At 49.9% G+C, this 24,870-nt stretch overlaps 1 long non-coding RNA gene across 1 annotated transcript; it reads left to right on the top strand.

The window, feature by feature from the left end:
• Nucleotides 1-12,894: 12,894 nt before the first annotated feature.
• Nucleotides 12,895-18,676, top strand: LOC134428536 (uncharacterized). Its single transcript, XR_010030407.1, has 3 exons — nucleotides 12,895-12,997; nucleotides 14,653-14,781; nucleotides 18,611-18,676. It is a non-coding gene; the product is annotated as an uncharacterized LOC134428536 (long non-coding RNA).
• The last annotated feature ends 6,194 nt before the right edge of the window (nucleotides 18,677-24,870 follow it).

The raw sequence follows: 24,870 nt of genomic DNA, 5'->3' as shown, positions 1-24,870 counted from the left end.
GAGAAAGTGGAAGCTCCCCTTGAAGACCTGCCTCTTCAACACTCCTTTTTTAGGGCATATTCCCCCAGTGCAGCATTCTCAGAGCTGACATAAATCTGTGTGGCAAAGGAATTTAGAGCAGCCCTTGCCTATGTAGTTAATTGCTGTGGCCATCTTGCCCCACGCAAAACAACACGTGGAACAAGGCATCATTGACAGCTGGGTTTATACCTGTTTGATATAAAGAAATGAACTTGGTGAATCACAAGTTCCCCTTTGAACATAGAAGACAAAGAAGAAAAGTGGGAAATAGGCAGCTAATGCCTCTAATGTAGAGCCTTGCAGGTGGCTGCCCTGCAGAAGCTCTGATGGGTGAGTGTCCCTTCATGCCAACAGCAAAGCTGTTCACTTGGGAAGTCAGACAGGGCCCAAGCAAACTCCAAACCCCCTTTGCCCCTGAACTGTAGCAGAGCTGTAGCCCAGGACTTGCTCTTCAGACAAGCAGCACAGAGCCAAGGGCTCCTGGGACTGTTGGGAAATGCTGATCCCATTCCAGCCTGTTGGGGATGGTGCATAAGGACTGCACCTGCACAGCCTCTGGTGGGTGTCAGCTGGAGGGTTCCACTGACAAGAGCAGCTGTCAAGGCACTCAGCGCTCTCTTGTGCAGGAGAGACAGAGACGAAGCTGAGGAGAGTCCCTGCCAGGGCTCAGCCTTACCCAAATGAGCAATGGATTCTCCCAGTGCTTTCACAGCTGCCCCACCAACCCTGGGATCCTTTGAGTTCAGGTTCTTTGTTATTCCTTCCACCAAACCAATGATCACCGGGTTCAAGGCATCTTTCAGGGCTCCTGTGATTTCAGCCAGCACATCCAGCGCCCTCTGCTTCACTTTCTTGTGGCTGTCAGGTATTCTCCGGACAAAATAATCAAAAATCTGTGAAGAGAACAAGCAATGTGAAAGCTGGATTCAAATGCCCCTGTTTGAAGAGTGGCTGTAGCAGTCAGCAATGTCAAAGATGAAAGTGATCCTTTCTGTCAGGTCAGCACTCGCTTGCACAATGTCACTGTTTTCCTGTGGGCCACTCACTGGAATGGTGGCACAACCTCATGCTGGTTGAAAGATTTTCTTCTGTTTTTAGGAGGTTTGGCTGGGGACTGAATGGTTCCTATGGTATTTCTCTCCATCTATAAATCATTAAATCAATTCCATTTATTAATGCCAAAGAGTACCTTTGCTTTGAATGGAAGCAGATGTTTACAATGCCTGGTTTTCTATACAGTTGCCTCAAGTACTGAGGGCAATTCTGATTTTGTCAAAACTATGGCTGGAGAAGATCTAAGTTTTCTAAGGTTTGTTTCTGAGCCAGTGTCTGGAGAAGAGCAGGGCCCTGATCAACTCTTCCAGGATCCAGACCATTTCTCTAAGTAACAGGTGGACCTCTGAAATGTCATGTGCTGTACAGCTTTCATTAGAGCAGGTTCAGTCCCTTGACAGCCTCCTTATCAGGCACCTTTCCCTGGAAAAAGGGAAAAAGCAGCTACTGGGAGGAGAAGGCAGAGATGAGTCCTTAGCTGTTTTCCTCCTTTTCCAAAGAGAAAAAAAGACCCCCAAGAAGGGTGAGCACTGTCTTTACCAAGAGGAGTAGGAACAAGGATAGAAATGAGTAGCCAGAGCTGTGCCTGTGTAAGACAAGATGGAGTATATAGAAGTATTCTTAAATAAAACAACTGGGTTTAAACCAACCCAGCCTGATACTTCTCTTCCCTGTGCAAACCCATTTTTGGTCTAGAGAACAATTGCCATGCTTTCAGGGGCTGGATTCCCTTCACTTCACCCAGCTGGGAGTAGGAGAGAGCAGCAGTTACACCAGCAGAAAATTCTGCCATCATCTGATGAACAGCATCAATAGGCACCTGCCAGACAAATACAGCTGGACTGAAATGACTTGTCCTGAAGCCTGGACCTGAATTACATTTGTCTGGGTGAGAGGGACCAGCGTGTCCCAAACAGCCAGGACAGAGTGCCAAGACACACTGAATTAACTTTGCTGCTACAGGCTTAGGAAAGGAGCTAAAGGAAGGGAGCAGCGAAGATACCCTACATACTTGGGCAATGTTACTGGAGATGAGCTGGGGGCTGTCTTTGCACAGGTCTAGGAGGAGTTCCACTCCTTCCATCCGTGCCTGAAACCCCTTGGCTTCCAGGAGATGGTAAAGCTTCTGGAGCAGCTCCGTTTCTTCCACAGCTGGAAGTGACGTGACCTGGGCTTTTGCACGGGGTAGGAGGTGTCCAACAGAGGGAGATTTCACCCTGGAAAATAAAACCAAATGAGGACGTGGTGGTGATAATTATCATAGCATGGCATCCCCATAGTGGAAATAATTAGCATTGACTCCATGATTCCAGAAGGCTGATCAATCACTCTATTATACTATACTATTCTATACTATACTATACTATTCTATTCTATACTATACTATTCTATACTGTACTCTACTATACTATACTGAAACTCATTGCCCTCACAGACAGTCTGATACAGACAGACCAGACTGGGCAATTGAATCCAAAACACCATCACCAGTGGCCAATTAAGAAATTACGCTTTGGTAAACAAATTTCCATAACACATTCCACGTGTTCACAACAACAGGTGCAGCAAGTGGGTATAAGAATTGTTTCTCATTCTTTTCTCTGATCTTCTCACAGCCTTCCCCAGAAAAATGCCTGGGAAAGTTGTGCCTGCTGCTCTCTATGGAGACAGCTGCAGCCACAGACAATACCTGCAGTTAATTGTGAGCAAAACATCTTGAGCAGCTTTCCTAATCATGTCATTTCAAGCTGGAAAATCATTAGGCTATGAAGAACAATGTGGACCTCATGACAATCATTACAGGAGACAATCTGCAGGTAAGAATCTTGCCAGTGCTCACTCAGGAAAGTCAAGGATGTGATGCATCTGATCTATCTTCAGATGGCTGCCAGGGCACACAGGTCACTTTGCTTTGTGGAGAAAGAGAGACACTACTGCCAAGTTTAAATGCCTCCTCATATGGGACGTGTGTGTCTTAGAATAAGGAAACTCATCACTCTGGAGAAGTGTCTCTGCAACCAGACATGACAATCTGGAAAAGTAGCTCAGATGCATTCTGAACAGATAAACAGGGCCATATTTGAAGGATTCAGAAAATCAGTAACAGAGATAAAAACAGAAGCCAGACATCCCAGAACTATGCTCACATTTCATTTGCTTCCCTGGAGATCAGATGCACAGCTTAACAACCCCACTGGGAACAATTCTCCTGATCAACCTGTCTCTTCCATGAGCACAGGAAGATGCCAGCTGTGCTACTGAGGCATGTGGTCACTTTCCTGCCACTTCTGAGCAGGACAGAGCTCAATAAATCCCCTCTGCTATCAGAGGAGAACAGGTACAAGCAGCTCTGCAGCTGCCATGAAGAGACAGCAAGGAGCAAATTCCTGTCTTAAATGCTGATTGCAGCACAGGGGGAAATAAACCAAACATGCTGTCCATCAAGCAGATTACATGAAGGACAGGAATATCAAGGCAAAAAGTCCACATTGAGACACCTGTTGACTGAAGTTTTTCAGGAACTGCCTTGCTGCTTACTACTCAAACTTGGCACTGTTGGAGGGTAAGGAAACCATGATTCAGCCAGGCCAAACCGCACGGTTTAGAACTGCATCTTTGTGGAATGGCATCTTGCTTCCAGACTGAGATTTCTCATCAAAACACCCATCTGAAAACGACTCCACTCAGGTGAAAAAAAAGCCCTGTTTGAATTTACTTCTCCCAAGTCATGCAGCAGAAACTTGGCTCTCTCCCAGCCTCCACAACACTGCCCTTGCCACTGCACTGGATCGTCTGAGCTGCCACCAATGGGTGTCTGTTTGTCTCTCCATTTTTGTGGACACCCCTCCAGAGAAGTTGTGTTCAGCACAATGCACAAGTGGACATTTTTTATCCTAGAGCATTTGTAGGGAAAGGAAACAATCTGTGGCTTTGGTCATCTCTGCCAGACAGTTTTTCCTGAGGAAGAGGCATGTAAAGCTTGTCATGTGCTTTGTCACATCTGACAAAAGTGCTCAGTACCATTTGCCAGAAGACAATGTGGCCTGGGGCTCCTCTGAGCCATCGTTCCTCTCCTTCACCGGCTCCTTGACAGATGGGCCTTCAGCCTTCTGGTTTTCCATCCCCTACAAAGACACAGAGAAACCCCATCAATCTTTAGAGTATAAAACAGGAAATTCCCTGTTGAAAACACAAGTTAGAACCAGGATCACTGCTACCAAGGCTTAGGGAAACATTTCCTAACTTACAGATGGAAACAGACCAGAGATTCAGTGATGCCAACTCTTTGTTTTCAATAGCCCAAGGCAGGTTATGGGTGCTACCAGACTGAGCAGCAGTCTAAAATCCCAAATTCCTTAGTCTTGACCATAAATGGGAATAATGCAAACTGGCAGACAACGAGTGTTTGTGAAGGAGTCAACAGAAAAATTTGGACTCTTCGGGGGTTGGCCCATTGTGTTGGAAGTCGATTTGGTTCAACGCTCACTCTCCCTGTGCCTGCACAAAGGCAGGCTCCCTTCTATAATGTCGATAGAAAAAATAAAATTGCCTCCCTCAAACAAACAAAGGATTTTCCACTGGATGCTGCTGAATTCACCAAGCTTCTTCCAGCCCCACATGGCTGGACAGCAGGGCAGTATTCCCAAAAGACAGACAGTCATTGTAGTAACTAGGATTGACTTGGACATCTTTTGTAAATTTGGGAATTTTCTTGGCACTACTACTTCCAGTGTCCTTTGCAAAGACTATTATCTTCAGAAGCACAATTCTCACTTAATTGCTTTACAGGGGGCAGGGTAGGGAGAGCATGGTGGGGGCTTACGCTTAAATGTAAATCCATTTTTTCCTCTTTCCCTTTCCTCTTTGTGACCAATATTGAAAATATTCAAAACCACACTTTTCCCTAGTAATATCAGTTCCTTTGTGATCTGCAGATGAACAGGCTCAGGATTAACAGCTCATTCCCAGGAGCAAAATGATTCAGCAGAAGAGGAATGAGCTAAAGACAGATTGGGTATGTTTGATCTCATATTAGCAGTGGCAATACTTGCACAAAGGAGACGTTTCTCCTGCCAAGCACTTATTTTCTTCTTAATTCTTGTCGGAATATCTTCCAGGTCACGGGGGGAAAGAGATTGTTCCAAAACTGTTTTAAATTGTTGGTGATTGAGCAACATCTTCACCATCTCCTGTTCATAATGCCTAAGGAAGGAAGGATGGAAGGAAGGAAACAAAACAAAAGTGAACAAACACAGGAAGAGCATCACCAGAAGAGACTGATACCTTAAACTCATCAGGTGCAATCCCTGCATAAGAAGGCATTGCCTACTCAACAAAGAGGGAGATTTACCTCACTTGACACTGCACAGTGCTGTCAGCTGAACACAAGAGGCAAGAGGAGAATGTGGGGCCACAGAAAAATACCATTTCACTCTGAAACAGGGGGTGTGCTTCTGTGGCATCAAAGGATCCCAGGGAGCAAGCAAAACACATCTGCTTTGCTGTCAGAGCCTATTAGCAGTGTCTTGCTGCCATTGCACAATAATTTGCCTTTCTTTACCTGGCAGGGAAGCCAGGACAAAACACCTCATGCATCCTATTGATTATTCTATACTATGGATATGCACAGGGGCAGCTAGTTGCTCTGGTGTTCTTGGCAGCTATTCATGGGAATTTCATCACCAAAGGAAGGGGATTTTGGTGATTTGGGTTGATTTTGCTAGTAGGAAACTACAGTTTTCCTCAAGAACAAGTTTGGAACTCACTGAGCCACAGATAACAGCATTCTGGAAATCTGTAGAAAGGGTTTAGAAAGACTGAGTATTTTGGCTAAAGACCCCTGAAATATTTCTAGAAAGTCTCAAGTTAATGAAAAATGGATGTTGGGATCCCTCAGTGATGAACATTAGCCAACACTCTGGCTTTGTGTTGTGCACCGAAGGCCAAACAAAAGTGTTGGACTGGCTGATTTGAGCTCTTTTGATCTCAGTAAAGAATCCTTCAAGCCACAGGAAAAAGGTGGCAATGCTCCTTTTTGCTGGCCAACCCAAGGTTTCCCAGTACAGCCATTTGCCCAGGCAGCCCAGAGCAGTGGTCACAGTGCCAAGATTGACAGAGCTCAAGAAGAGTTTGGACAATGCTCTCAAGCCCATGGAGTGACACTTGGGGTCACTGCACATGGCCAGGAGATGGACTCGATGACCCTGATGGGCCCTTCCAACTCAGCATATTCCATGGTTCTATGACCCTTATTCACACCGTGAGGAAACTTCATATTCCCTTTAGTTTCCACTCTTGTGTGGTTTCACCTTTACAGCCAGACACAAAGCGGTTTTCCTGTTTTGGGAGGTGAAATGAAGATCATTACTTGTGTCCTTGTGGCAGTCCTGAGCAAGCTTCCCTGCCACGTGTGGCAGCCTCTCAGCCCTGGGGGTGCCTGCAAGCTGGGTGACTCCAATTCTCTCCACCAGGGACAGGAGGAGTTGGGCCGCACACTCGCGCCCCGGGGCGGGGCGGCTGCTGGGGAGGAGAGAGCAAACCCTGGGCACAGGGACAAGGAGCAGCGGCAGCGCCGGCCTTGGCCAGAGCCGCTCCCTGCCCTTGCTGGGGGAAGGAGCCTGGGCTCTCCCTGCACCTTCAGACACCTGCACAAGGCTCTGTCCTCAGCTAAACACAAAGGCAGCATTGCACACTAGGCCTGCCGGCACGGGAGAAGGAGGAATTCAGTCTCCCTGCACTGTCTGATACTCAGTTTCTTTCACAGTATTTACTCGGAGAAAGATTAAAGAAATAGATGACATATGAATAATTTAGAAATTAAGGACAATTGATGCTGACCCATCAGAGGGCACCCAGTACACAGAGCTACAGCAGGACTGAGGCTCTTTCCACCCATTTATCCCCAAATCTGCAGACCTTTGGAAAACAACAAATGCAGGGAAAACACGTGGTAGGCTGTGAAGTTGCAGAATATCCAGCAATGCAGCCTGTTTCTTCTGTGGGGCTTGGCAATGGTTGCATCTGAATGTTTTACCCTATTGCAAAGCTGAGGAAAGGGTGGCAGGCAGTTTAGCCAGGCTGTCCTGTTCTAGAGAGTGTCTCTTGGGAACTATCAGGCCCAGCACCAACATTTAAGGTAGCATTTGCTGCAACTGTCCCATGGCTGTCAGCCTATGGAGGTGCCTGTAAAGTGATTCATCTTCTCAAGGCTGACATGAAACATCAGTTTGCATAGAAAGTAGAGCTCTAAGGCCAGGACAGTCATACAAGACTCCTTTGGCAGGAGCTGCACCTGCTGTGCAGGCTGTGCCACACCCAGCAGATTGTCCCCCATGTGCTCCACGCCCCAGCAAGGACCCTCCTCATTTCCCAAGTTAGTGGCATCATGAGGAGACATGGTTTTCCCAGGGCCTCTGTGGTTAGCACTGTGAAATACCAAACACTGCTCACAGCTGCAATTGCAATTGCCCCTCTGCCCACAAAAGCACAAGGCTCTATCCTTGGCCTTTGCAGGCACTTTCCCTTCCCCATCAGTCACCACATCTAGGAAAATCTGACAGACTGGGAGAACTGCAGGAAGCAGCAGGAAGCTGAGTCAGAGGAGCTTTAGTTTGGATATCAGGAAAAAGGGTTTTTCACCCAGAGGGTGGCTGGGCACTGGAACAGGCTCCCCAGGGCAGTGGTCACAGCACCAAGCCTGACAGGGCTGAAGGAGCATTTGGACAGCAATCTCAGGCACTTGGTGTGACCCTTGGGCTGTTCTGGGCAAGGCCAGGAGCTGGACTCCATGGTCCTGATGGGCCCCTTCCAGCTCCCCATATTCTACACTTCTGTGATTCTGAGAACTGATGGGCTGCAGGAGGGCAGAAATAGGTGACGAGAGGACAGAAGTGAGGTTGGTTGGAGAATCAAGTCACTGAGTTCCCAGAAGATGCAGGATACAGGACCCTTCCCTCCCACCATTCCCATTCTCTGTCTCATCCCTTCTCCCTCCCACACACACAAAGGTGAAGAATATCACTAAAAGAAGAAGAACCTACTTGACTCCCATGTCCATGAGAGCAGTCATTGCTCCTGCAGGAGTCACATTCTCCACCAGGATCCCCAGGGTCTGACTGGTTGCTTTCTGAACAAATTCTGGGGAGCTGGACACCATCTGGAGAAGGACCCGAGCACACTCATCCACCTCAGAGTCCATGTCCTTCTTCAAGGTCACAGAGAGCTCTCCCAGAGTGACAATGGCAGAGCAGGACACCTTGGAACGGAGGTTGGTCACCTGGGGAAGCCATGAGGGGAAACATAAGAATCACCTTGAAAAGAAAACCAGTTGCCTTCAGCAGAAGTCCCAGGAAATGACAACGCTTCCCATTGTGTCCAGGGGAACATACAAGTACAGGAAGAGCTGGAGAGCACAAGCAGAGAAAGGCACCTACTCTGGCACCAATTTCTGGCCTCAGACCTGCTCACTGTGGGCCTAAAATAAAAATTTCATTCAGTGTTCTACTTAACACTTCTAAAATGTCCACAGCTTTCATTTTAGGCCCTTTTACTAGAAAATTAAAGCAAGGGCTGCTTTCAAATCATCAAGGCACACGTCATAAAGATCAAAGAGTCAGGTGCTCCTGTTCCAAAAAGCAACACCAGCAGTTGAAGCACTCAGCCAGGAAACAGAAAACACAGGCTCAGGTCTACAGAATAATTTGCAGTGTTGAATTACAGCTTGGGCAGAGACTGGGACTCTGGGAAATAACATCATTAGCCTCTCAGTTTCTGCATTTGCACTCAAAGATGAGTGTCAGATCCCCGACCTGGCAGTAAATACAGCTGCATGTGCCCACAGATCCTACAGATAGCTGACAGAAATTAGAAATCTCAGGTCTAAAACCAGAAATGAAGGCAGACCCTGAGCACACATGGAGATGAACAAGCACATATCTACTCTACACACCGTGTATGAAGTATAAGGGACAATTCAGAACAATGTTCTCACCTCGCTGGTAACTGCCAAGAAAACCTGACGGAGGCTTCAAAGCAGGACCTCTGAATGGGACCCAGCCAGGTGTTGGATGGTGAAGAGTCCCTTCTGGTTCAGCTCCCTGAAAGGCAGAAGATTGATTTTTCTCTCCACCAAGGCAGCACCCTCTGAAATGAGCAGCACTGGGACAGGTACATAGAGGTGTCAGGGATGGGCAGGGGCGTTTGGAGCCTGCAGTTGCTCCTCAGCTTGTCCCCTCTCCTGCAGAGGCTGGTCCAGGCCAACACTTGGGTGGTGCTGCGGGGCCTGGAGCCAGGGGTGAGGCACCACATCCAGCTGTGCAGCAAGCCCGACGGTACCTCCATGGACGACGTCTGGGGGCCCTGGGCACAGGCTCTGGCTGCAGAGACCCCCCACTCCTCCGGTGAGCAGCCATCCCCTCTGCAGGGTGCTGGCAGCAACAGCAGGGAGGCACCCACGCCTGGGGCTGCAGGGGTGGGGGTCCTGTTGTAGCAAGGTGTGACTCCCAAGTTTTGGGGGGCCAAGGGGAAGCAGCCCCCTCCCTGTCCTGGCTCTCCCTGCCCAGGAGACATCGGGCTGTGCTGCAGAACCCCTTACCTGCGGCACGTGCGCTGCGAGTGGAGCTGGGACCCTGCAGAGCCCCACAGCTCCCACCAGCTCCTCTACCGGCCACCTCCGAGCGGGGCTGGCACAAGGTAAGGGGCATGGCAGGCAGGTGGCACCCATGCAGGCACATCCCAGAGACCACTGGTCCTGCTGTGTCCCAATATCCCACACTGGGCCCCTTGCCCATGCCCTGCTCTGTCCTGCCCTTCCACCACCAATCTCATACCCCCTCACCACATTGCACCTCCAACTACAAGCAGCAGTAGCTTTCCTGGGGAAGAGCAGGAGGAATGCTGGCTGTGGGTATGCTTTGGTGAGACTGACTGGCTCCCCACTCCTCCCACAGGGAAGATGCATGGCAACAGTGCAAGGAAGTAAGCAGGGGGGCACAGGGCACCTATGCCTGCACCTTCCAGCCCAAGGCTGGCAGTGCCATCTCTGTCCCGGTGAATGTCACCAGGACCCACATGCTGCCCACACTCAGCTACTTCAAGGAGCCCTTTTGGCTGCACCAGGCTGGTGAGTCCCAGTGCCATCGCAGCCCCTGCTTGGCTCACAGGGGACACAGTGTCCCCTGTCCCGTTTCACAGGAGCGACGAATGCCTATCCCCAACACCAGCAATGCTCACAGATGCCCCACAGCTTGTGCAGGCAACAGCGTCGCAGGGCCGGCTGAGCCTGCAGTGGCTGCCGCCCCTGGAGCTGCCTGCAGAGCAGCTGGACTACCAGCTCGGCTACGCCATGGAGAACAGCCATGACTGGAAGGCAAGGCCTGCCCAGGGAACCCCGAGCAGCGCTGCCCCCCTCCGCTGCTGACACACTGCAGGCGCGGGGTCGGGCCAAGCGGGACCCGCCCCTTGGTGCCAGCCCACAGCAGCCATGCCTCCAGCTCGGCTCTGCCCCGCAGCTCCTGCAGGTTCCGCGAGCAGCGAGGAAAGAGGTCCTGGACCTGCGGCCAGGCTCCCGCTACCCCGCGCAGGTGCGGGCCCAGCCCAGCGGGCCGTGGTACCGGGGCAGCTGGAGCGCCGGGCCCAAACCCGTTGTGGTTGATGCCGTGGCCGATGCGGGTAAGGGGCAGGGCTGGAGGCTGCGGCCGCAGGAGCCTCACGGCTGAGGGCAAGAGGCGGACAGTGCTGGAAATGGGGAGGGGGGCACGGGGCAGGGGGCTGCGAGGGGCTCAGAGATGGTGGCTCTCGGAAAGGCTACAGTTCCGGCATTCCTCGGCCGATGCAGGCTGGCTCATCCCCAGTGTTACGGTGGTGCTGCTGCTCTTCTCAGCAGTGCTCTTGGGGCTGCGCTGCACCTTCCCCTCCCTCTACAGGTAAGGGCTGTGCCGGGGGCAGGCGGGGGGGTCCAGCACCAAGCCTGGGCACCTTGCATGGGGCATTAGGGCACCTCAAGTCTGAGGGTAAATTCGATGCCCCTTCCTGCGTACCCAGCAACATGAAGCAGAAACTCTGGCCGCCCGTTCCTGAGCTGCACCGTGCTCTGGGCAGCTTCCTCCAGGAAAGCAGCAAGCACGGCCAGGCGAGTGGGTGGGCAGGGCGACTCAGGTGCTCCCAGGGGCAGCTCGAAGGGCAGCCCCTACCCCATGTCCACTCCATGTTACCCCAGGCCATGCATTCAACAAGCAGCCGCCGGAGGAGACCGTCCTGCCCTGCCTGCTGGAGGTGCTGCCTGGCCCGCGGCCTGAAAGGGGGCCCGGCGCCGGAGCACGCTGGGGGCCGCCTGTCCAGCACCGACATCGCCAACCAGTCATACCTGTTCATGGGCGGCTGGGAGCCGCGGGGAGCCACGACCACCCCCACCCCGCCATAAACTCCTCTTCCCCCTGAGCCCCCGCCTGGTCCCTCTTGCGCCGTCGCGCCCCCAGCGCGGATCGCCCCGCCTCAGCAAGAACGCCCCGCCCTGGTCCCGCCCCCTCACTTCACGTGCCGAGCGCTCCGCCCCGTCCCGAGGCTCAGCCAATCGCGTTGCCTCGCGCGGCCGTCGCTGGGCAGCGCGCGGCCGTTGGGTGTGGAGCGGCCCAGCGGGGCCCCGTCCGCCCGCCGTTTGAAATGCTGCGGGGCGGGCGAGCGGCGGCGGCGCCGCGGAGGTGAGCGTGCCACAGGGCCGGAGAGGCGGCCTGGAGGCGCAGTCCCGAGCGGGGAGGCTGTGGTGAGGCGGGCAGGGGAAGGGAGAATGTCGCTTATCGGAGGGAGCCCCAAAGAGCGGCTGGAAGAGGTGCCGGCTGATCAAGGACCCCCGAGGAGCGGAGGGAGGGCGTATCGGCTGGCGGAGTGTCCCGAGGAGCGGCTGGGGAGAGTGGGGGTGTGCGTTGGCGGGGAGGAGCGGCCGCAGCGCTTGCACAGTCCGGTGGTGGGGAGGCCGGCGGGGCTGTCGGAGCAGACTCAGCCCGGCCGGTGGGCACGGCTAAGCCCGCCCGCCCGCAGGACCACGGCACAGTTCCTGTTGGAGGTGGACCTGCGCGGGTTGCTGAAGCTGGACACGCTGATCCCGACCGCGCCGCCTGCGCGATGGCAGCGCAAGGCCAAGGAGAACGGCCCCGGGCCCAGCCCCGTCGGCGTGTCGCCCATGAAGCCGGCCAATCGCTCCCACAGCTCCAGCAAGACACCGTCCACGACAGCCGGTGAGCGCCGGCCACCGGCGGCAGAGGTTGAGTGCGGGAGCCTCGCCCAGGCTGCTTGTCCGTAGCCGTGGGGCTCTGGGCTCCCTGCCACGCTGCCCTACCGGCTGCTGCTCAGGCAGGAGGAGGTGGGCTGTGCTCCTGACAGCCACCCACCTCCTTGCCAGCATGAGGGGCAGAGCTCTGAGCACTGGGGCTGGCCAGCTGCTGTTCGCCCAGCTGAGCCTTGCTGGCACAGCTGTATGCTAGGACGAGTGTGGGCAGGACTGTCAGCTGACAGCTTTACATCCTGTGAGCGTTTTTGTATCTTCCCCTTATCTCTGGACTCTGGAATTGTTGCACTAGACCCAAGGAGTTGCACCGCACTGTCCCCAACCAACTTGGTGGCAGGGAGGAAAATACAAGTTAGTTGTGACTGTGTGGCATGAGACCTCAGAGTCCTACTTGTCTGGTGGGTGTGATGTGGAAGAGTGTTGGGTTTGCTCCCGTGAAAGCTCTAATACAGGCTGTTAAATAGCTGTAAGACAATATTTTCATATGTGAATGCAGGTAAATCTGGATGCAAAATTCAAAACTACCCCACAAAGGCTGGGAGGGATCGCTACATTCCCAAATGCAGCACCATGCAGATGGAGATGGCAAATTTCCTCCTAACCAAAGACAATGACCCTTCTGAGGATTCCCCTACCAAGAAGGTGAGCATGTTGCTAAGTTACAATTGCTTCAACAACCGCTACTCCTTCCTGCCCCTTTACAGAGCAGTGAACAATAGGTTCTATCAAGTGGGCAGACGGGACTGACAAGTCCCAGCCATCACTACTTGCAGCTCTGGGCTTCAGGAGCCTAGGATGAGACTGAAGCTGTAGAGACTGCCATGCACTCGAAGCCTATGCTGCTTCTGGTAGCAAAATTTAGCTTGACTAATGAGGCTTTAAAATGTAGCAGGCAACACAAACACAAAGCTGTTGAGCCTATGCAAAGTGAAACTGCTGGTGGTAGCTATTCTAGGACAATGTCTCCACAGGGAACACTTCTGGAATGTTTTACACTGTCTTCTGAAATCTGTTTTTGAAGCATTTGGTCGCTTTGTGGCTGTGGCTTTTCCCACTGGCAATGACACTGAATTTGCCATTGTGTGAAAATGTGAGCTGGACGATGTATGACAGTCTGAGGAAAAACTGCTTTGACCTGCCTCTGTGTGACTGACCCTTGCAGCACAGGCAAACATCTTCAGATTCTAAGAGAAGGGGACTTAGGTGTCTATTTAAATTGCAGTGTGGGAATTGTTTTAAATGCATTGCACTGAGGGTGATTTGTCTCTGTAGGAGCAACAGAAAGCCTGGGAAGTGAATCTGAATGGTTTTGATGTAGAAGAGGCAAAAATCCTCCACCTCAGAAGGAAACCACAGAATGCTCCAGAAGGTGTGATACAGGCTCTGTGTGAGCTGAATCGGCAGGAGAGTTCAGATCAGGGGAACAGCAACACAGAGGCTCTGTGTGTGGTCACAGGAGAAATCAACTGGTTTCTGAGAGCTGTACAGGCTGGAGTCTCCTTTCTTAAGGCTCCTGAGGTCGAGGGAGGGCATAAGAGTTACAGTGAATTTATTTAGGAGAGTTGCTATGACTGCCAGTTGGTCACCTGTTACAGGGCTTGCAAGGGTCTTCAGGGTGGAGAGAGAGATGAGAATCTTGACCTCATGTTCAGAAGGCTGGATTTATTATTTTATGATATATATTACATTATTACTATACTAAAAGAAATAGAAGGAAAGTTCTCAGAAGCTAGCTAAGCTAAGAATAGAGAAAGAATGAATAAACAAAGGGCTGTGTCTCAGCAGAGAGCGAGACCTAGCTCTGCCTTGAGTGGTCAGTAAATCCAAACATCCACCCGAGACCAATCACACATCCACCTGTTGCATTCCCCAGCAGCAGATAACCATTGTTTACCTTTTGTTGCTGAGGCCACAGCTTCTCAGAAGGGGGAAAAATCCTAAAGAAAGGATTTTTATGAAAAGATGTCGGTGACCTTTCACCTATACTGCAGATTCCAAACCTTCATGAAGTCTGTAAGAGCATCAAACCCTCTGCTGTGCACTTTCTAGCTTAAACTGCAACTAAATAGAATGGGATTCAAAAACCCAAGTGTTTGTCAAATTTGTTTCCATGAATGAGGAAATTGTAGCTCACCCCTGTTCAGCAGTTCATACTGCCAGTGATTTTAGTGCACTGCAGGCTTGTGAGTGTTTCTCTTAGGACTTTATTTTCACTCCAAGGGATTCCTAGTTGGGTGAGCAGCACTCAGCTGGGAGGAAACTAACTCAGGTTAACAAACCTGTTCCCCTGCACACAGGCTGTCAGAATAACCTGAAAGTGCTCTACAGTCAGAAAATGGCACCTGGATCCAGCAGGAAGAATAGCAGAAATACTCCCTCAAAGCCAGAAGGGGTCTTGGATGCACCAGAGATGTTCAACGACTACTGTAAGTAGGCTACAGGGTTGAGTGCTGGGCATCCAGAACATTCTGCACTGGATTGCTGTTCCTAGGACAGTGTAACTGGGCTATCTGTATTATTTGGTGTAGCCAGGCTAGCACAGACCCCTTCTGGAGTGTCCCTGTGTGGCCTTAGCGGGACAGTGGTCTAGGGCACAGTGTAGATGCCTTGGAGCAGGGTACCTGGCCCCAGCAGCTGGGCATAGTGACACTCAGAAGGCTGCCCCTCACCTGCACGTGTGTGTGTGCACATGTGCACCCACACCTGCTGCAGCAGCACGGGTGAAGGGCAGGGCTCTCTAGCCAAGCATGGTGTGACCTGCATTGCTCTTTCAAATTGTAGAACTGAATCTCATAGACTGGAGCTCCCAGAACTTGCTGGCAGTGGCTCTGGACAACACTGCTACACAGCGCTCTCATACAGGACCTCAGTGCTGCCTCACCTGAGGATTGAGAGCTGCCTCCCGGCCTTTCCAGGCTAAGTGCAGGTGCTCAGGACTCTGAGGTTTCCTGGCTTCTTGGGAGAAGGTGTTTGCTTCATCTGGACTTCTTGGGGTTTCATTGGAGGAGCCAGGCACAGGCAAATTTCCTCTCCACTTTGAGCTCTTCATTCTGCTTGTTCCCATGAAGCTCAAATGCCAACCTGAGCTCATCAATCCTCTGGTTCCCATAGACCATCACAGCCCTTCCATGGCCTCTCCAGAGAGGAGCAGCTGCACATCTTCAGAGCAGCAGTTGCCAGCCCGCATCCCATCAGGGAGCGAAAGAGTTTCTAGCCTTGCTTTCCAAGCAGGTTCTGGTTAATGACCCTTTAAAGTGTTTTCCTGCAATGCTCTATCATGGGTAGATCTCAAGTGAGAATCAGGTAGAAAGGGTCAAGTTGCCTAGGAAGGAGGACCTTGAAAACAGAAAGATTCTCTGCCTGCTTTTCCTGTCCTTGCTGCAGATTTGGGGATTGTTCCCACAGCTCTTGGTGCCAGGCAAAGCTCCCTCTGCTGCAGCTCTGTCCACAGGCTCCCCTCCTGAGGACTCAGGGGGAACATTAATATTCCCCTTGAAAGAGAAACAGAAAGGAAGAAACCCTTCTCACCACTTAGACAAAACACCTGCTCCAACAACTCCATGGCTCACACACTTAATCCCTTGTTCCTGACAAGAACTCTGGGCCCCAAAGCCCTTCAACAGTCAGAAAAGATTGACTTCTCAATCACAGTCCAAAAGCTGTCAAAGCTGACAGTGACAGGTTGAACATGGGGAGGACACTGAACACATGGAATGGCTGCTAAGGAAATCAATTGCTGCTCTGTTCTGTAAGGTTGCATGTCTGACAGCACTAACATCAGTCCTCATGTCACTAATTGCAATGGAAGTAGCACTGTCTTTCTTCAGCCAACACCCCAATCGGTGTAATGGTTTCAATGCCTCACCAAAGGCAAGTTGATGTAGAAATAAATTCAATGTACCTCATTTTGCAGGGCCCTAGGATCTGAAATTGCTATTACAGTTTTCTTTATAATGATGGGCAAATCTTTTTTCTCTGTGTTTTCTCTTGATGGCTTTTTGAACGATAGGTGCTATCACAGTGAGTTGTCTGATGCTACATGGGCCACCTTTAATTTTTGAGGGAATGTCCTGCCAGGCTCTATCTCCACAAATGAGCCAATATTCTGTTGCTAATTGATGTGGGGACTCATCTAGGTCATCTACTGGTCAGCAGTTTCACCCTTAGGGGGCACTGGGGTAGTACAATTGCACCACAAACTGGAGTATCTGTCCTCAGGATGATGGGGAGTAACATTCAACTGTGGATCTCCCTGGTACTGAAACTCAGCACAAAATTCCATCACCAATGAACCAAGAATTCCAATTCTTGAGGTTCAGAAGGTGCTTTAAGAAGATCAGGGGCCCAGTGATGTCAGCTGGTTATGGGATTGGTCTCGTTGGCAGCCTCACACCAATATTTGTCACGATTGGGTATTGGCTGCTCCTTGGCTGGCACAGGCACACCGACCAGACGGGTTGCAAATGATTTGTCTGGGCTGAAATGGGTCAAACACACGGTGTCTGAGCCTGCTGACTTGGCTAAAGCAAGGCAAACATTCATTTTTGGTTGATCTACAGGCACGTATGCATGCAAAAGCAAGCAATCAAAACCAACAAATGCCAGTATATCATTTGATCAAGCTCCATGTTCCTGTTCAGCTGTTTTTTGGCAAAAGCTTCCCCATCTATTTCAGTTCTCAAGCAAATCTTTTAGCGCTTGTTCAGGGACTGGCCAACTATAGGGCACTAAACTGTCCCTCTAACTTTCAGTTTTTACAAATTTGGATATCTTAGAATTCTTTGGAACACAATGGACACCATGCTTTTGCTGAAAGAGCTCTATGATACAAACCATTTTCCCAGTCCAAAAATCAACATCAAACTCCAGAATTGTAGCTTTCACAGGTTGAACGGGGAACGTCTGGCACGCACAGTAGCTTCTCCGTGCGGCTCACGTCTGCGTGCTCATTTCCCTGCTGGTGGAATTGTCGGTGTGCTCTTGTGTATGAGACGGTTTCACATCCTTCACGGGGACCCACTTAGGTCTGGCACCTGTGCAAATACAAGCATACCCTTTGCCCCAAGTGATTAGTGAAAATGGTCCTTCAGTTTGTCCTAACTCAAGGTTTCTGATCAAAACTGAAGGATTTTCTTTCAATTTTTCCTGTGTGCTGTTTGAAAAGTGCCTAAAAATTGGAGGATTAGTTCCTGCAAATGAGCTATTAAAAACATAAAGACATATAAAGCTTTCCTCAACCTCATCTGGGGTGTTGCTTGGGCCACTCCCCGTTTTCTTGTTGTAGAATGGTTTTAGAGTGTGGTGCGTCCTTTCAACAATTGCCTGACCTGTGTAGGAATAGGGAATTCCAAAATGTGGCAAACACCCCAGTCCATCAAAAATGTGGCCAATTTTTGAGCTGTGTATATGGGACCATTTGTCAGTTTTCATCTCGTGGGGGATCAGTTTGGCGAGCTCTGGGCCCAGTGACACTGACAAGGACAAAAGCAAAAGACGAGAGGCGCTCTCTCTTCCCGGGACCAAAGTCCCACAGCTTTAATGGAGAACAGCTCCAGGAGAGAAAGGGAGTGTCCAGGAAAGGAAAGAGGATGTCCAGGGGAGGCAAGAGAGTGTCCTCCTCGTGGCAGGAGACTGTAAATGCTCGGAGAGGGGGGCAGTAGAAAGGAACTGCCATAGTTCAGCATAATAAATCACCACACTGTAGTTTTCTGCATAAATTGCTGCACTTGTTGCAAACAAAATCCTGAAATCTCCCCAAACACAACCGTGCAGTCCCAAATGACCACAGTGTGGGAGAAAAACCACTCAACCCCCCTGTATACCCAAGCACCAGGTGTCACAGGGAGCACCAACCCCTGCAACTAGAAAGTCCACACACACAGGCTCACCGGGAAGGGAATATCTCTTTATGAGGGGCAGAGAGCTCACTCTTCTCAACACAACACACACCATACACCACATCGGCATCCACCCACATCATCTTCCTCAAACATTCACACACTGAAAATACAACCACAATTACAACACACAGGAAAAACAGCAGCAATAAAACAGGATTTGCTCAATTCACCCCCAGAATTCCTGGCAGGTCCTTATTGACACAGCAAATCCTTTCTGCCATCAGCCAGACCCAAGCCCAAACTGCACAGGCGTACGTTGTGCACAGGACATCTCTGTGTGACTTGTGAACAGCCCTTCCCCTGCATACGCCTTACGGGTTACTTTATACAGAGTTAAACGTTCCTTTCTCCACAGTGCCAGCAGTCTTGTCTGTCCCCCACGAGGAGCAGCCGAGAGCGGAGGTGCCTCCAGGAAAGGAATGTCCTGGCAGCGCCCAGAGACGTCCAGAGCCCGGATGTTCTTGCTGGAGCAGGGAAGCGTTCCTGCCGCGGTCAGCAAATGAGGTGTGGAATAGAACTCCCCACAGTTAAAGGTAGGAGGTGGTGTGTTTATTACAGCCAGGCACAGGAGGAGTTGTCTCCTAAAGACATGTGTGAAGAATCACTGTCTCTGTCTCTCATCACTACTCATCTAAAATATCTTACACATTCATATAAATCACAAAAAACCTAACACATATTCATTAGATAACACTGCCTACCCTCCTTTGAATTAAAATGTATTATAATTGAGTCCAAAGTTCCTTCACATTTCTGCAGTCTTTCACTTCAAATGGGTTGGTGGGTTTTAAAGTGGGGAATGGTCTCCTTCTGATGAAGGCCAAGACGTCTTCCTCAATTTGACCTCTTTCCTTATGATCTGTTGGCAGGCTTTCACACCCCTTGGCTATAGTTGTAGTTTCGGGGCCCAGGTGCAGGCTACGGTCCTCTTCTTTGTCACAAAGAAATCCACATCCCATCCCGCTTCTTTAAACATAGTAAAGACAGGCAAGTGATATATTACCCTAGCCTTAACTACCTTATCTGATAAAAATTAACTATCCCTTATTATTTCTACTCTTCTTGCTATACTCTTTCCCCCTAACTAAATCTTGCTAAAATGTTAACTCTTCCAGTTCTTTTAAATCCTGGATTCATGGCCTCATCTCACACACCAGCCATGTGTGAGCCGATGCTGTAACTGGGAAATTCCACTCCTGAGCAGGAGATGCCAGGCCTGGTTCTGAGCTGGAAGGGTGAGAAGGATGAGATGCACGTGGTTTTGCTCCAGGGGATGTCCTGAAAGTGCACTGCCTACCTGCCCCTGCTGCTGAGCACCACGCTCCACCTCCTTCTCCTGCTCAGCAGTTTTTAGGAATCCAGGGCTTGGTATGTATTATTTGCTACTGCAACAAATAGAATGAATTTGTTTTGCAAGCCCAGATTTGTCCTGGCTTATTTTCTGCATGGGTCTCCTCCTGAACCTGGGGCATTGACCAGTAGGGACCTACAGGACACTCCTATTCTCTTGTCAGTAAATTCGGAGAAGTGATTTAAGTATCAAGAAGTCAATAAGTATCAGTAAATCAAATAATTTGGGGGAATATTTAGCCTGTGAGTTTCAGCAAAGTATTGAATATGTCTTAGATCCATGGATACAAACTAGTAAGTGAGATTGCTGGGTGTGCACGTGTTAGGGAAGTGATTCCCCACACACCCAGTGCTGAGATCAAGGGTTGCCTCTCTTCTAACCCTGAGCTGGCAGCAGGAATTGGGCCCTGCTTGGTAACGTTCATTTTGAAGACTTCTCTTGAGCAGGTAAGAATGGTGAAAATGAAATCTTTTCCAGCTGTTTTCCTTTGGTTTACCAGTTTGAGGGTTAAAATTGTGTGCTGCAGTTGTGCTGGGTGTGTGCAGAGCAGTGCAGCCCCAGAAACCCCTTGGCTTGCCCACAGGTTGTCATGCCTTGTTGCCAGGTGTGCACAGCTGTGGCAGGAGAAGGAGCCCGCAGCGCAGTGGGCACCGTGCCCTGCCCAGCCGGGGCTCTCTGGCACAGAGCAGCAGCAGCGCCAGCACCGTTCAACCCGCTCCTGCCTTGGCTTTCCCTGGCACACAGAAGCCTCTGGAAATCAGCGCCGCCAGTGGCGTTCCCAGCTGGGAGCAGCTGCTGCTGGCAGGCAGATGCTGCCAGTTCGACTGCTGCCAAAGGGGAAGAGAGGCAGAGATGTACACGCACCGGAGCCCTGGGCATGTCCAATAAAGGTGCAAATGTGTGGGGAGATTTGTTAGGAAGCATTTCAGCTGTGATGCCAACAGTGGCTTCTCTCCTGGTTCTGTGTGTTCTGGACAAGTAATGCAATGGTTGGCTCTGACAATTAAGAAGCAGATGTTATGTGGATGTTCAAATAAGTAGTGATTATATTGTAATATATCCTCCCATAGTCCTCTTTCCCGTCCCCCTTGTAACAGTCTGGGTAGTCAGGGCATTTGGGGAGGGCTGGCTTGTGACCAGCAGGCAGGGTGTAACAACACCTGACCTCCAATCGGGATGCAGGAAAGTAATCTCCACCAATGGACAGCAGAGAAAGAGTTGAGTGACAAAACTTTTGGAGGGGCTGAGGGTATAAAAGGCAGAGCATCCTTTTTGCAGATGAGCACATGGCTGCTAATCACAGAGACTCCCAATGCTGCAATTTTTCCTTATTCAGTCCTTTGTTAAGGTTTACTAAACCTTTAAAATTTTAAAAGTGAGAGCCATTTCTCACACGTGCAAAGCTGTGGGCCATTATCTTGGTCTGGTTTCCTTTGCTTGTGTCCCATCTGAGTGCTCAGTTGGGGTACAGGCTGTAGGTGCTTGGGGCACTCCTGGAGTTCCTCTTGGATCCCCTGAACAACAGGGTTTGGGCCATGAGGGGAATTTTTGGTGCTTTGTGACAGATGAAAATTTCCCAGGCTCTTTTGTGTTTTCTGTAGGGAAGGTTGGTTATTGCTTTGCATAAAGACCAACACAGAGCTGTCCCTTTGTGATGTCAGGGCATGGTTGCCACGTCGTCATAGTGGCATCAGAAGGTTGCCTTGGTGCACGGAAGGCCTGAGTGTCAGAGCAGCCCTAGGCCTTGCTCAGATCAGGAGAACCTTCCTGGTCAAAGCATCTGTCAGTAGGCAGCTGCCCACTGACACGAGGCTTGTATTTTAGCCTTTAGAAAAATTTCAGAAATGCCAATAGTTAACCATCTGGCCACTGCAGCTTTTGCTGCATATGGCATTACTTATTCCATTTATTATTTCACGAATTTTTCACGTAAGTAGAGGCTTCCCTTCTGCTTAGATTAGGGTGTATGCTAACCTGGCTTTTGTATGTCTTCCTGCTCTTTCTTGGGGGCTGAGTTTCTGATTTTGAAACAGAAAGAGCATTAGGATGCCTCTGCTTTGGTAAAGCTCCTGTCAAGAGGTTCAGCTAAAAGGGGGTGTCTGTAGCCACAGGGGCAGCATTTGCAGGGGAACCTGCAGGGCTTGCGTTCCCTGCACGGGAGAGTCTGTGGCAGCAGAGTCTGTCATTTCCTCAGGTTGCTGGGAGAAGCAAGACACCTTTGAAAATGTAGACTGGCAGAGCTTCTTTAAGGCCTTCCAAAAACTCTGCAGTTGTTCCCAGAATTCAGAGAAAGCTTCTTTCTTTTTAAATTGTGTCATGAAAGGATTTGACTAACTTGACCTTTTACTAAATGCTAAAATAGTTGTTCCCTTTGAAAGGAAGTGCTGCTGTGCTTTTCCACAATAGAACTGCGCCACCTCTGGGGGATTTTGGGGAAGCTTTTCTGGGCAACGGTTTCCTGCAAGTTAATCAGAATTAGTGCATGACACTGAGTGAAAAAAAAAAAAGAGTACCTGAAGGAGAAGATTTCAGAAGCTGTCTTATGTGTTTGGTAGAACAGGAGCATTGAGTGTTAAAAACACTTTGCATTTGCTTGATCATATTTGTATTCATTTCCTGGCTAAACTGGCTGCAGTGTAGGCACAACCAAGAATATTGTCCTGATCTCTTGCTGGCTGTGTGAATGAGATGTGTCTCCTGGAGGGATGTTGTGAAATGGGAAATCATCTCTGTTTGGGTTGACTTGTTCTGTGGGATTCAGCAGCCCAGGCAGTTTTCTGACAGCATCTGGTTCATTTTCCCTTCCCACTACAGGACACCTGAAGCGTGTATTCAGCAGCGCTGAAGGTCCTGAGGTGAGTGAGAAAGGAACATTTCATGTTCCTGGTGTTTAAGACTTGTAGAGCAAGCTGAGAGCTTGGCCAGTAGCAGTAGATTGTATAGCGCCAGCTAGGAAGGCCGAAAGCAAAACCATATTCATGCCTGTAACAAAAATAAGAAAGGCAGAGATAGATATTTTTAAATTTCCTTCTCAGAGTTTGAAGAACTAACACCCTAGTTTTGAAAAGAGAACGATGCTTGCAGACAGCAGATAGGGAAAATTTAATGAAGAGCAATTTTCTGTACAGTTGAATTAGATCATTTTAATTTAAAGAGAGGGACTTAGAATCCTATTCCTATCAAACTTGATGATATCTCCTTGGAACATGAGGTGGTGGAACAGGAAGGCCATCTTGCAATGGTGCGTGCTGTATCTGAAGTGCAATGGGCACCTTTGTGGCTGGGGAGCTGCGTGGGCCCAAAGGACGCAGGGCTGGCGGCCGTGAGCAGCTGAAGATGAGGCAGCGTGGGGCCAGGGGGCCCAGAAGGCCAAGGGCACGGTGGCTGTGCCAGCAGCAGTGGGGCAGCAGGAGCAGGGCAGGGAGCGTGGCCTGTGCTGGGCAGCGCTGCGGCCACAGCTGGAGTGCTGTGTGCAGCTGTGGGCCCTGGGAAGCAGAAAGTCATGGAGGGGCTGCAGCGTGGGCACAGAGGGACAGGGGAGCTGGGCAAGGGGTGCAGCACAAGGCCAGGGAGGAGGTGCTGAGGGAGCTTTAGCCTGGACAATGGGGGCTCATGAGGGACCTTCAGGCAGACTGCCATTGATCCCTGCCTTGGATCCATAGAGCCAATGCTCAGCACGAGGGCTGTTTCCCTGCCAAACATCCCTTCCCTGCATCCAAGTGCTTTAGACACTGGTGTGGGTAGCACTTTCATATTTTGTTGATTTGTTTGTTTGCTAGAAGGAGAAGCCTTGTGCAATTTCTCCTTCTCCAGGGAGCAAGGGAGCTTTTTTCTCAGTCTTTCCTACCCTTTTACAGCACTGCCAGAAATTCTGCTGGAATTTCAGTTTTCAAGGGGGCAGTTCTGGACAATGCAGTATTTTTGCACAAGAACACATCGTTTGGGGCAGGGATGTTGGTGCAGAACGAGCTGTTCTGGTGCCAGACCAGCCAGTAGGGCTTGCCCATCCTTTTCAAGTTAACGGCTCCCGTGTCTTTTGGCTGCCCAGGGAATCAGTGTGTGTTGTGTTTGGGAACTGAGTAGGAAATCAATGCCCTTGCATTCCAGCTGGTGCTCAGAGATTAGAGGAGCTGGGAGGGGCTGGGCTGCATTTCTGATTCCAGCCACTTCAGCACCATCAGTGTGGGCGAGTCCAAACGAAGAACTTGCCCGAGCACAGATGCACAAAGAGAGCCGTTCCCAGTGCAATGCTCTGGGTCTGATTGCATTCCATAAGGACCGACATGCTCCAGATTCCCCAAGAGTGTGGGTTACTGAAGCAACAGGAGAGCAAGTTCAGGATGGCTGCTGGTTGGGGCACTGCTGCCGAGTGCTGATGTGTGTAGCGACAGAAAGGACAGGATTGATTCAGGGTGACCCCCACGTGGCGAAAAATGTGCTTTCACTCTATGATTTAGAAGTTTAAACAAATGCTTTATTAAGCTATGTTATATTAAAACTATACTAAAGAGATATTATCCTAAAAACATACGAAAGAAAAAACTCGTGACTGTCTCCACACAGCCTTTTATCTAATTATCTAATCAGTCTAAACAACTATCACTAAAATCCAATTAACAAATCACTTTCAGTAAACAATCACTATAACACATTCTTCATGTACTAAAAAACAAGAACAGCAAGTAGAGATAATCATTGTTTTCTCTCCTTCTATGAGTTTCTCACTACCTTCCCTTAAAAAAAACCTAGGAGAGAGAATTATATCTCTCTCCATTCAAAGAATGTAAATCCTACAGCACAGTAAAGAGAGATGATAAAAGTGAGATCTGTCTATCTATCTATTTTAATCTTCCTGGCTCTGCTCCAAAGCAGTGGAAGATGCAAAGCTCACCTAAAGGCCTCCCTTCAGGAGAGAAGTAGAGACAAGTTCCATTGACTGATCCTGAGCAGGCAGAGATGTTTCCCCCTCCAGAGATGGTTGTTTTTTCCCCTCATGTTTTCCTACTCCAGCCTTTTCTGACCTGAAGCCTTCATTTGTCCTTTAAATTTTTGCATGTCTTAAGGCAGTGGAACTATCCCATGCTGTAGCTGGGGTCTGGTGACTCTGGTCATACATGCCATGCCATACATGGCACATGGTTTCCTTCACTGGCATCCCCAGGGCTGTGTAAGTGCATTCGTTAATGGGGCCTTATGAGAAACTCTGTTACTGCTGGTCAGAATTCTCCGTTGACAAAAGAGGGAGAAGAAACACCTTGGTCTTC

The sequence above is a fragment of the Melospiza melodia genome, chromosome 23, assembly GCF_035770615.1.
Source record: "Melospiza melodia melodia isolate bMelMel2 chromosome 23, bMelMel2.pri, whole genome shotgun sequence".
Classification (NCBI taxonomy): domain Eukaryota; kingdom Metazoa; phylum Chordata; class Aves; order Passeriformes; family Passerellidae; genus Melospiza; species Melospiza melodia.
The sequence above is the reverse complement of the archived record's forward strand: the minus strand, read 5'-3'. Positions and strand labels throughout refer to the sequence as shown.